Source organism: Callorhinus ursinus, unplaced genomic scaffold (assembly GCF_003265705.2).
Source record: "Callorhinus ursinus isolate GAN/ISIS: 27379988/994484 unplaced genomic scaffold, GSC_fseal_2.0 scaffold27, whole genome shotgun sequence".
NCBI classification, from domain to species: domain Eukaryota; kingdom Metazoa; phylum Chordata; class Mammalia; order Carnivora; family Otariidae; genus Callorhinus; species Callorhinus ursinus.
The window spans coordinates 20,616,461-20,628,586 of NW_027397089.1; the positions used below are offsets into that span (position 1 = coordinate 20,616,461).

The 12,126-nt window shown below is 42.3% G+C and overlaps 1 protein-coding gene across 9 annotated transcripts in view; it reads left to right on the forward strand.

The window, feature by feature from the left end:
- Window positions 1-12,126, forward strand: part of DUSP16 (dual specificity phosphatase 16) — a 77,446-nt gene that overhangs the window by 42,091 nt on the left and 23,229 nt on the right. The gene's annotated exons all lie outside the window — the stretch shown is intronic.

The window sequence follows — 12,126 nt, forward strand, 5'->3', positions numbered from 1 at the left end:
ATGTAGTTTTGCCCCATTTATATTTCATGTGATTCATTTTATTAGTGTAGAATGTAAGTGATTGTATTAAGCAGTGATGAAACTAACCTGAAAGTGTAGTGAAAACTTGAGATTGTTTTAAAATAAATGATTTACAAAGTATATTCATTCAGAGCAAACATACAGCTGTTATGGGGAAAGCAATATGAAAATGTTTCCATCTATTGAAGTAGATTTAAACATGATTTTAAGAGCTAATAAAAATACTGTGATAAAATCATGTGAATCTTACTTGATCCTTAGATACTGAATGTTGATAAAAAGCTAATAGCTCTAGAGTCCTAGCTCCACTCATAGGAAGATACAAGTCAGTGAATCCATATAAACAGAATGGTTGTGATAATTTCTATATGTTCTTAGAGGTGAATATAAATTGATTGTTCTGTTTAGCCATTAGGAATTCTCCCAATAACCAAGCCGAGCCAAACCATAACATCGTTTTACCCCCAGAGGAGTAAAGGGTTTAATTACCAGTAGCAGCCTCATCTGAATAAGAAAGAATGAATTCGGATCCCTTTGGGAGGTTCTCCATCATCATTGTTGGATAGGTGATGACAAAACCATCTTTCCCACTTTTTTTTCAATTTTGAAATGTTATTAAATAAGCACAGTTTAAAAACCCATCTATGCTCCCACAGCCATCTGTGAAAACAAGACCAAAGAATTTGAATGGAGGGAATGACGGAAGGGTGATGTAAATATGTGTTTCACAAAAATGACCATAGTAGAGGGTTCTGGTTGTGAGGATTGGCTTAGATGATGCATGTGGAACCCCTGTATCAGTTGTCTTCTTTTAAAAGCTGTTATCATCCTGAGTTGGAAAACAAATAGTTGCCACCATTGACTTACTGATCAACTTTTTTGGTCTTGGTAATGTTCAGAAAACTAGTTCTCTTTAAAAAGTAATCTTGTTTCTTGGCCTTATTCATTTCTCAGGGCACCAGATTGAACATAAATCTAGAAGAGAGAAGAAAAAACACCGAACTTGGACTTTTATTTCTTGCTAACATAGCGAAAAGAGAATAGATGGGTCATTAGTAGAAATAAAAGATCAGTCTACAGATGAGAAATACTGTTGTTATTTCCTTCTCTTTCCTCACTGCTGTGGTTCTGAGTAAAAGCAAAAGGGACCCACAGCAGTTTATTAACTCTGTAGCACTCATTTCTGTCCTGTGATGAGACACAGGATAGCCAACCCTACAACAAAACACCACACATGAATCACAGACTTCAGCCCTGCCATTTACAGGTGAGGAAAATAACTGAGCCCTGAGTGACTCTCCCAAGCTCTCACTCCCACCATGTGCCCAAGGCCCCATATCCACAGTAATTCCAGAGTCTTGTGGAATTTCATCAGGAGGCTGGACTGAAGGCTCTTTTTGTGGTAGCTCTTTCTCAGACTCTTTGTGGATTTCAGAGTCATATGCTAACTTCACATTTTATGGACTGAAGCAATGTATAAAAATATACTGTATATAAAACATTTTTTAAAGCATTAAATTATTTTAGCAGGGGTGATCATCACATAAAAGTCTTAACTCCTCTGTTCTGTGCTGAAGGATAGTTCTAAATAATGATAGAAGATACCATTTATTAAGCATTTACTGTTGGGTACGATGTTAGTAAAGCACTAAGGGCTTTTGTAAACATTTGTCTCAGAATTAGCTAAGGTCTAGATTGATGTTTGCTATGGTTAAAGACCAAATACACATTTCTTTGTTTTGCATTAGATTTGCTAGTCTAATTAGAACTAGGAGGGAGTAAAAGTGTATTTGACTCTACACTTTTTCAATTTAACAGGGATCTAGATTCAGTCAGTGGATCTGTATAATAAACCTATAGCTTTGTTTAGTGGAATCAGTTATCATCCTTCCTAATGGAAGTACAGTAGAACCCTGTCTTGCTGGTGACAGATTTTACTGTGCACTCTGTTGTTACCATCAGTTCTGTGACCTAGTGACATTTCTTCTGTCCTTTTGTCTAGAGAAGGGTGTCTTCAGTCATCCCATCCCAAATCCTGCAGTAGTTGGTAAAAGAGATGGAAATGAATGGACTTCAGTAAAAGTACTACAGTTGCTCAGGAGTTGGCTGTTCTTGGGTTTAAAAAGCTGCAGGGACTGAGAGCCCCTGAAAGCAGACTAAACACAGGTGCCGTCTTGCCCGCTGGCAGCCGTGTCCCTGTGGCCTAGCTTGCATGAGGCCCTGCAGCCTGGATCCTCTCTCCCCAGCTGCCGCCTGCCAGTGCGGTGAGCCGGTTTGTGTCGCTGCCCCTGCTCCCGGTGCCAAAATCATAACTGCGGCCATGTCTTTTTTTGAAAATGGGCTGCAGACCAGACTAAAGATAGTTCCTTGGTTCCTCATCCCGACCCTCTGCATGAGCCAGATGACGACAGCCTCGATAACCACGGTGGGCTCAGCCTTGCCCCGGTCGTGTCACCTGTGGCCCTGGAGAAGCGCCAGACCCAGGACTTTCATCCAGTCCACCTGTCAGGGTTTCATGGGCACTTTTGTGGTTGGGCCCGGGGCTGAGCGACCAGAAAAGCAAAAGGCTCGGCCCTGCCCTTGAGAACCTAGCAACCAATTTGGGGAAACATGCTTAAAGTGGACAAAAGAGAGGGGCATATGATTCTGCACTATACTGTGTGATAGAGTGAAAACGGTGACGGGATGTCGTCTGCAGAGGTTGGGGCAGATTTGATTACGGCAGTGGGGTTCTGACTGAACCTTGGAAGATGAGTAAGATTTGGAGGGGGGCCTTGGCATTCGGACGGGGGGAGAACACGATTCAAAATGTCAGGACTGCACTTTGATTTTAGGGGGCCGTAGGGGGACTAGAGTGGATTTCTTTTGCAAAGGGGAGAAGTGGGAATTGAGAAGAGATGAAATCCAATTATGCAAGCTCTTTAAACCAGAAGGACAAACCTGTGAGCCGTCGGGGATTTGGCTGCAGGCCCTGCTGCCTCCCAGTCCCCTAGGTCTGTCTTCTGAGTTTGCAGGGTGTCCACTTTCCTCCTGCCAGCAGCCGAGTCAAGCCCAGAGACCCCCCCCCCCCACCCCGGCTCTGAGTGCTCTGGGAGCCTCTTCACTGGCCTTCTCCTATCTTCTGCCTTGCCACCTACAATCCGTTACTCACACTGGAGCCAAAGTGGTATTTTTATTTTAATGTAATCCAGATTATTTAACTCCCGGGTCTAATATGCATCATTGCTTTTCGGATAAATTCCCAAATCCTTCACTGACTCACCAGGCCCTATAGTGGCTGGCTCCTGCCTACCTCTCCAGCTTCATCTAATGCCACCTAAGTCCTCAGTTCGTTTCACTTCTGTAGGCCTCCTCCTGGTTGCTGCAGACCTGCGGCGTCAGTGTCTCTGGGCCTTCACAGAGGCCCCTCCTCCTGTCCTCCACTCACTCACCCTCGAGCCTCCTGCTGGATTCAATGTTGTTGTCAAGCCTTCCCTAGATACCAGGCAAAGTTGGTTTTCTTTGTCATACACGCTTCTTTGACCACCTACCTATAATTAGTTAATTATTCATCTAATTATTTGGTTAACATTTATCCCACTAAACTGTCCATTCCAGAGAGGGCCTCTGTTTTGGTCACCACTGCCCCCATTACCTAGTGCTGTGTCCTGCTCACGGTAGGTGCTCATTAAATGTCTCTTTGAACCTACAGATGATTCCAGTGGTCTCGAGTTGTTTGGTTGACTGAACAGGTAGCCCTTTCTTCCTGCCTGCTTTGTCAGGTCTCCAGGGAAGCTGTGCAGTTGGCCAAAGAGAACTGTGCATAGAGAGGAATACATAGAAGTCGTCTATGGGAAAGCCTCCTACGGGCTAGATCAGAAAACTTTGAGTTTCATGTAGGAAGGCCTGAGAGATGAGTTATATGGTGATTCACAGACAGTGTACAAGTTAGTCAAATTTGATTTTTAAGAGTCATTCCCCAGGGACCAGACTCATAGCCCTTTTTCTTCTGACTCATAGAGTTATCTCCTGATTAATAATCTCATTTCACCGAGCCCTTTGATGATCACAGTAGACCTGTCCAGCAACCATTTCATCCTGATCTGGGTCCTAATTGTAGTTGGTCTGATTGGTTTCCTGAGGTATGTGCCCTGATTCCCTGAGCCCTGGGGTATTATTAGACCTTCCTGATCGTATGGAGTTCTGAGCTACTTAGGGACATCTGAAAAAATTTTCTGTCTCCACCTTTCATGTAAAGTCAGCAGCACACTGAAGATTGGGTATGACAGAAACACAGTGAGGATTCAGTGCTGCTTTTCAGTGACCAAAGTAGCACTCACCAGTTCTGCCTTTTTTCCTTTAGTAGCAGAACAATGTTTTTCTTGTCCTGTGCTGCCTCTGTCACCCTGAGAGTCTCTGGGCATTGTGGTCTAGGAATAGGAAGCAGATTCTGGGCCCCCACCCATGCCAACATCGTTTTAGGCTTTGAATGGAATCAGGAAATCCTTCTGAACACCAAAACTATACAAGACTTATGTCCATCAACAGCTATTCATTGTAACAGGGAAGGATTCAGTAAACATTTACTGAATTTCAGTTATGTGCCAAGCACTGTGCTAAATGCTGAGGGGATTACAAAGGAGTGTGAAACATAATTCTTACCCACAGGCAGTTCACAGTGTATTCTAGCTGGAGAAACAGAGGCCAGAACACACACACAAAGATGATTCACAGTTACCAAGTCAGTGGCAAATACTCATTGCCAGATGGTTGCCATAAATTTTATGAAAGTTCTAAGTTGTCAAAATCGTATATAGATGCAGTGGTCAGGAAAGTTTTTGTTTTTTAAGATTGATTTATTTATTTTAGAGACTCAGCACACATGCAAGCAGGGGGAGGGGCAGAGAGAGAGAGAGAGAATCCTCAAGCAGATTTCCTGCCGAGCACGGAGCCCAACGTGGGGTTTGATCCCGGGCCTCAGATTGTGACGTGAGCTGAAATCAAGATCAGCTGCTTAACCAACTGAGCCATCCAGGCACCCTAGAAAGATTTTTTTTTTTTTTTTAATGCAAGAGAAGAGTATTGAAACTGTCAGAGAGTAACTCAGTGAGGGAAGATAGTAGGGTGAAATTTGTTTCTGGGACCTGGCCCCCATCACCGACCTGAGACCCGTGGCCAGTTCTCCAGAGCTCTGGGTGTCTCTGTGTTTAGAAGGTTTTGATGTAAAGTGTATTTTATTGGTTATGGTAAGAAATCTTTGGAATATACTTCTGTAGAAGAAGTATGACTTGTGCTTGCCTATGGTTTGGAAGGAAATAACAAAATGGATTGGAGGAGAGATTAAATTGCCAAAGGCCCAAGATTGGAAAGCACATTGTGTTAGGAAAACAGAAGACCAATTTTCCTTTTCCATGGAGGGTGGTGGCATGGAAAATCAGGTTGGACCGTGGATTGGGATTAGATGAGGAAGGGTCTTGAATGTCTGGCTCACAATTTTGGATTTTATTCTGTGGGTATTGAGAGCAGAGATCACATCAAAACTTTATTTTAGGGTGCTTAATCTGGCAGCAGAGTGGATGTGAGTGGGGAGGAGGAGAAGTGGATCAGGGAGAGCCGTTACTGAATTTATCTAAGAGTGAGGGAGGGATGAAGGTCCTAGAGCAGGGGGGCATCAGGAGAATGGGAAGGCAGGGCAGAAAGAAGAGACATAAAGGAAAGTCACTGTGGGGGTGCCTGGGTGGCTCAGTTTGTTAAGCGTCTGCTTAAGCTCCATGATCCCGGGCTCCCTGCTGAGGTGGGGAGCCTGCTTCTCCCTCTGACCCTCCCCCTGTTTGTGCTCTCTCTCTCTCTCCCCCAAATAAATAAATAAAATCTTTAAAAAAGAAAAAAAAAGGAAAGTGTGTTGGCACAGCAACTGGATGTTGCTGAGCTGGGAGGTTGGGGTTGCCATGGATGGGGATGCAGAAGGAAAGAGAGGGAGACATTGGCTTTGACTTTAAGTGTCAGTAAATCTTTTAAGTGAAAATGACCAAAGGGAGGTGAAAGTGTCAGCTTGGATTTTGGGACATCAAACGGTACAAGCTTGGAGATCTTTGATTTTCAGGTGAAATGAGCAAATGTGGTCTCTTTAATAACCTCCCCTTGCATGCCTATGGCAGTAGGGGCCTCCTGAGTCTGTCCTTCTCGGGAAGTCCCCGGACGCTGATTGCTTACCCTTGTCTTCACATCTTCATGTCACTGCAGGACCAGTCGGGCTGCCTCTGCAAGTCTGGCTCCCGTCCTACAGAACTCATTGGTTTTATTCAGCAAGTGGTGGATTCTGGCCATATTCCTTTTGTTTGGGTATCCTGGTTGCACTCTTTAGAATAATCTTTGAGAGCATTTATTAGGGGTCCGAGCTGCATGTTCTGGATGTTTTAAGAGGAGGAGTTTCTGGGTGTAGCTGCTTATTGCCAGTTGGAAATATCAGTAAAATAGCTATCATTCCATATCTTCTGAGAATTTTTTACTAAACAACACTTCTGGATTTTGCTAATTGATTCTGATAATGTTATCTTGAGAAATAATAAGATCTAGATCTTCTGAATCACAAGAAATTGCATTATTATAGTATATGGTGGTTTTTAATGCTAGTACTTTGAAACTTTAAAGTCTGTTTTGTTGTCTAGGTGATAACTGTATTAATCCAAAAATTAGATTAGATAGAATTTCTCATTCCCTGAGAAGTTGTTTAATACAGAGTGAACTTTTTTGGAGATGTCATTTATGGGACAAGTTTTGTGAGACCGAAGCTACTTGTCCAGTTTCCTGGATGGTCTCCACAGAAGTGCCTATCTGTCCACTTTCCTCTTGGTCTGTGCTCTGGTAGATACGGAGCAGTTGGAATAGGAGCTTAAAGTCAATGCCTTACGTTAGGGATTATTCTCGTCAGCGCTGTTCAGTGGAGATTGGCTAAAAAAGACACAGATGGAACACTACTAAAGTTGTTGAGAAAAATCTGCCATGCTCTCTACCCTCCCAGAAATGATTTATCAGACATGTGTGGCTTGGCTTACCCAGACCAGCCTACAGTACAGCTACTTCTGTATGTTCGCTTTCTCCAGGGGAAATTATGGTGACTTCGTTTTTGTTTCATTTTTTTAACTAGTTTCAACTCTCCATGTATACAGTCTGCGGACCCTGGAAGAATTGTAACCACACTTGAGTCTTTTTGTGAGTGGCTAGAGAACAGAGAACAAAGCTGCTGGAATCACTCACTTCATTGTGAAGTGAAATGTACATCTCTTGTGAAATAACATTTCAACAATCAAAATATACATGTCAGCAATTTAGTTTTTAATATTAGGATTGTCTCCTAATAGCAAAGTAGCAGATTTTATTTTCAGGTTGGAGAAAACTCTTCTTTACAGGTGGGGTGTACTTAAATCCTTCACATGCACTCCAGAAGAAGTAAGTAAATGGGTTGTATTATGTCACAAAAAGGGAGTCTTTGGTTTTACAAAGGTTAAACTACATGAGAACTATGTTTAAAAAGTATGAAACCATATAAACCATGAAAATGATTTAGTATGAAAAATTAATTTGCATTGGCTTTTTAGAAGCATGTCTTTCATAAAATCGAGCTTGGTATAGATACTATTTCCGTATAGAGCTGTGGAATCCCTTCACAGTGTGGAAGGGAGTAGCCTTTAGCTCTTCTTCCCACTCTGCACGGCCCTGTGGGGCTGCGAGAGCTCTGAGGGACTGGCCACCTGTTGGCACTGAAGCATAAGCGAAGTCCTGTGTTTCTCCCCGCAGGGAGCTATCTCTAAAGGGATGGAATTGATGTTTATCTCTAGTTTGACTAAAAGACTAGGGAATCCGTTTTTAGAATTTGAGACTTCAACATTTATTTCACATCACTAAGCTTTGGTAAAGTGCTACTTTTGTTTATTACAAATACTCCTTTTTAAGAAAAATCACTGATTTATAACTAGTTGCAAGGGTCAGAGAGAAGAGAAAAGAGTGACTAATTGGAATTGTTTAGTAGAGTTGTTATATGTATTTTACTTAGCAGATTTTTTTCCCCCAAAATTAAATGGTGGTTCACATTGGCTTTTACAGAAAATGGTGTTTGTGATTAGAATTGTGAAGGTGGTGCTCTGAAGGAAGAAGTTTTTCTTGGCTGCATGAGAATAAAATGGTATATAAGTTATGAATGCCTTTATACCAAACGTTTTCTCTGTTCAGAGTAACATATATGTTTTTATTTAAAAACGTGCATTCTACTGGTTGGATTTGTGAAAGACTAACAGAAATTGTAGTTTGTCTGCCTGTCCAAATCTGTGGAGGCAGCCAAAGATGTCTGCATGTCTACCTGCCCGTCCCCTCGTCCGTATTTCTCTGCGGGCCAGGCGTGTCTGCACACACGTCTTCCTTCTTCTCGAAAACAAACACTTCAGCATAAGGGGAAGAGTGGATACCACCGTTTCTAGATTCAGGTCTATCTTTGGGAAGCTTGCCTGGGTTGCATGACTTTGCGTTTTCTCCATTCCCAGATGATAAGCAGCATAAAATCTAGGGAGAGGAGAAACGTGAGATTGGATGGTGAGTTCAATCCTTGACCAACTTTAAAAGTATTTTAAAAGCTTTTCAACACAAGAGGATAATGAAATGATGTTGTGTGTTCTTGTCATGCAATCTAACACGGAGTCTGGGGGACAGCGGAGGGTTATGACAGGGCAGAGAAGATGACTGTTCTGTGTCTGTCAGCCATTTGTAACAAAGACTTTGCATGGATGAATTATACTTTTCTTCTTGTGAGTTCTGGTTTGTAAGAGGAAGAAGGACATTTTAGACATATTTCAGAACTGAGTGGCTGATGAGGCCACAGATAGTTTTTCAAGAGTTCGGGGAAATCAGGCAGTGTCTCATCTGTTGTTAATTAATGAAATGAAACTAGGGTCACTAGAGTACAACAATGAATGAAAGGTCAGTGAATGGAAAAAACTGTCAATGAAGGAGGGTGTTAGCAGAGTGGAACATTGTCCTAGATAAAGATCAGGGAAAATGTACTCTTTGGCTGAGTTAGTGTTTTCTGGAAGTGACTAGGAGCCATAGTTCGGGACATTTCAGTCCAGACTGAGCACTAAATGAATGCTCTGATTTCAACGAAATCTGTTAAATATTTTAAGGCTATTCAGGTTTGTGCCAGAGATTAGTTGAAAAGATATGTAAAAAAGAAGTTTCTTTTTGTTTTATAATGTGTTCTACAGTGTGTTATTGCTGTTTTGTTTGGCTTTTTGGTTTTGTTTTGAGGTTAAAAACTGGTTTCTTGCTCTCAATTATTTCTAGTCTCTTAGAATTTTCTAGAACTGCCCTCACTTTTGAGATCCCCCCGAAGTTAAAGCGATTTGGGATCACGGAGGTAATTAGTGTTAAAGCCGACCTCAAACAGTCCAGGCCGGCTGACGCTGTCGATGATGGTTGCCAAATTGTACCCTCTCTGAGAGTTGCCTTGTGGAGGATGGCCTGGAAGTCCTTAGGACAGCTTCACCACCATCTTGCACACTGTGATCATGAACAAACCAGTGACTGTATTTCTAAACTAGTTCATCTGTCAGCTCTGTTCTTGGTTTCATGTGAAATGAGTGCATTTAGAGTCTCTTGTGTCTCTGCTCATGTCAGACCGCTTTCCCTTTTTTCTCCCTCATTGAAGCTTTTGAACCATATATGGCTCCAGGGAAGTGAGGCTCTGCCATCAGTTTGGGAGAGGCCCATGGCCATTTTTAGCCTGGTATTGAGACCTAGCAGGTCATGGCTAGTGGGGGCAGGACCCCATAGAAATCAGCAAGGCTATCCCTACATCCTTACAGTTAATCCTGTAGTATTTGGAGAAGATGCATAGCACAGCGATTGACAGTATGGTATCTAGGGCCAGACTGCTGGGGCTCATATTCTAGTTCTGCCAGTTGTTACCCCGTGTCTTTTTGAACCTCTGTTTTCCTATCTATAAAATGGGAATAATAATAGCACCCACCTCCTAGTTATAAAGATTGAATAAATACTTGTAAAGTGCTTAGAGCAATGTGTGTCACTTAGTAAATGTTAGGTAATTCTTTGATTACTTATATTATTTGTACATCTGATTACTTATAAATTTAAAATGGAATTCAAGTGGAGTTTCCTTGGGTTGTCTCTCTTTTCTCTGAGAATGTTTACTGGAATATTGTTCTGTTGGATTTAAATGAGAGACTAGTACATGAACTGTTTTGGAGCCAGGATAGAAAAAAAAATGTGAGGACAGTTCTTTGTAGAAACACCAGAACCACAGAAGTTAGTAGAAGCTAACATTTAAGCTCATACAATTAAATTGTAATCAAAATAGTGCCTGTCGGTTATTATGGTGGGTAGGTGTGAGATAGGCAAAGAATGGTGAGACCCTCCCTTTAACACTTATTGTTATAAAAAATACTTTGGGGAAAAAAAACCACACACCTCACTTAAATGTAACTGTATTATGCAATTAGGCTGAAAAAGAACAGAACACTAATAGGAACAAAATTATAAATCCTAATCGATGACCCTCATATACATAGGCCAATATAGGCTGACCCCTTTCTTGAGATTGCCCGTCAGTCATGCTCATGGGTATAGGATTCTGACTGACTCCGTCTCAGTACTTGGAGTGGTGGCCCTAGTGTAGCATTTCCTTAAGTATGAGTTGCCCTAGCTATTAAAAGATTTTAGTGGGGGAAATGGCAGGGGGCAGGCCATGGTCAAATAAGTTTCCCAAACTTATTTGAGTTAAATTAAGCTTGTTTTTTTGGAGATATTTTTTGGAGCCTTTAAAATGCTAATGTGTGCTGTGATTGTCCCAGGGAGGTAGGATATGCAGTACTTCCCTTACTTTTTGGACCAGTATCTCATCTGTTAGCTTCCTGCAAGACCCCAGTGCTTTGGTGCACACTTTAGAAAATGTAACCTGAGAAGCATTGCTTTTTTCCCTTTGTGTCTCTGGTGAATCTTAACAAGATGTAGCTGAACAATTAGCTGCAGATCGAGGGTGGAGGAAGGCCTCACGGGTGAGGCTGGGTCCTAATGCATTTGAACTCAGCCTGGGCACGCTCTGCCACATAGTCGATCATGGGACTTGTCTGTGGTTGGCTGGCTGTGTGTGCTTTCACAGGGCATGGCAGTGTGGTGGTATTCCTGGATGAGAGAATAGCACCGAAGTGTGAAATAACAGTGGCTTCTGTGTGGCTGGAGGTCATGCTTGGGAAATGGTAGGCAGTGAAGCCACGAACCTGTACAGGGACACGTCCTGAGGGCCGCATCTATCACAGGAAGGAGTTGGGGAGTTCTGTAATGGAACCACCTAGTCTTTCCATCAGGTTATCTTAACAACTTTAGTAAGCACACTGCTGATGTGTCAAAACCGTGCACTTAGGTAGGAGGCTAGGAATGCACACTTGAGCATTTTGCAGGTGGCATAGTTATCACCCACTTCCTGCCACCCTAGCTTGCTGCATTGTGGGACCTATACTGAGCCTAGACAGTAGACACAGGAGTCCAGATTACTGCCAGGGACAAAAGGGATGACACTCTCCCCTCCCAGCTCCTTGCGCATCTGCAGTTTTTGAGGGCATGTTTTGTATGCTTCTGGAAGTGGACTGAAGACTAATAGAATGTAACTCAAGGATCCGAAGATAAATATTAAAAGAGATTTTAGTATCTTGTTTAAGGCTTGATTAAAGAGGTAAAAGTAGGGGCTGCCCTGTATCCTAATAACATGTTAATTGTTTTTTAATTAAATAGTACTAAAAATATGCAAGTATTTCCTGTGATCCAAATCTCTTTGCTTCCTGACAAGTAGTAAGGGTTTGGCTAGCAGGGGATTTACCTGAAAATTTATCAGAATCTTTAGGTTCTGGGGTTTGGGTTTGGATAGCAAGGAGTGTTTAGATTGGAAAACCCAGGGAAGACCTTACTCATTTTTTCTTTTCCAGAGGAGGTGAGTGTGCCTCCTGTGGCTGGACAGATTTTTCTTCATTACGGAATGGCAAGATTGTGACTTAATGAAGGTCATAGAGCAGATCACTGTAAGGACTAGACTAGGAAAAACGGGATTTTTCTGGGTCTAGGAAT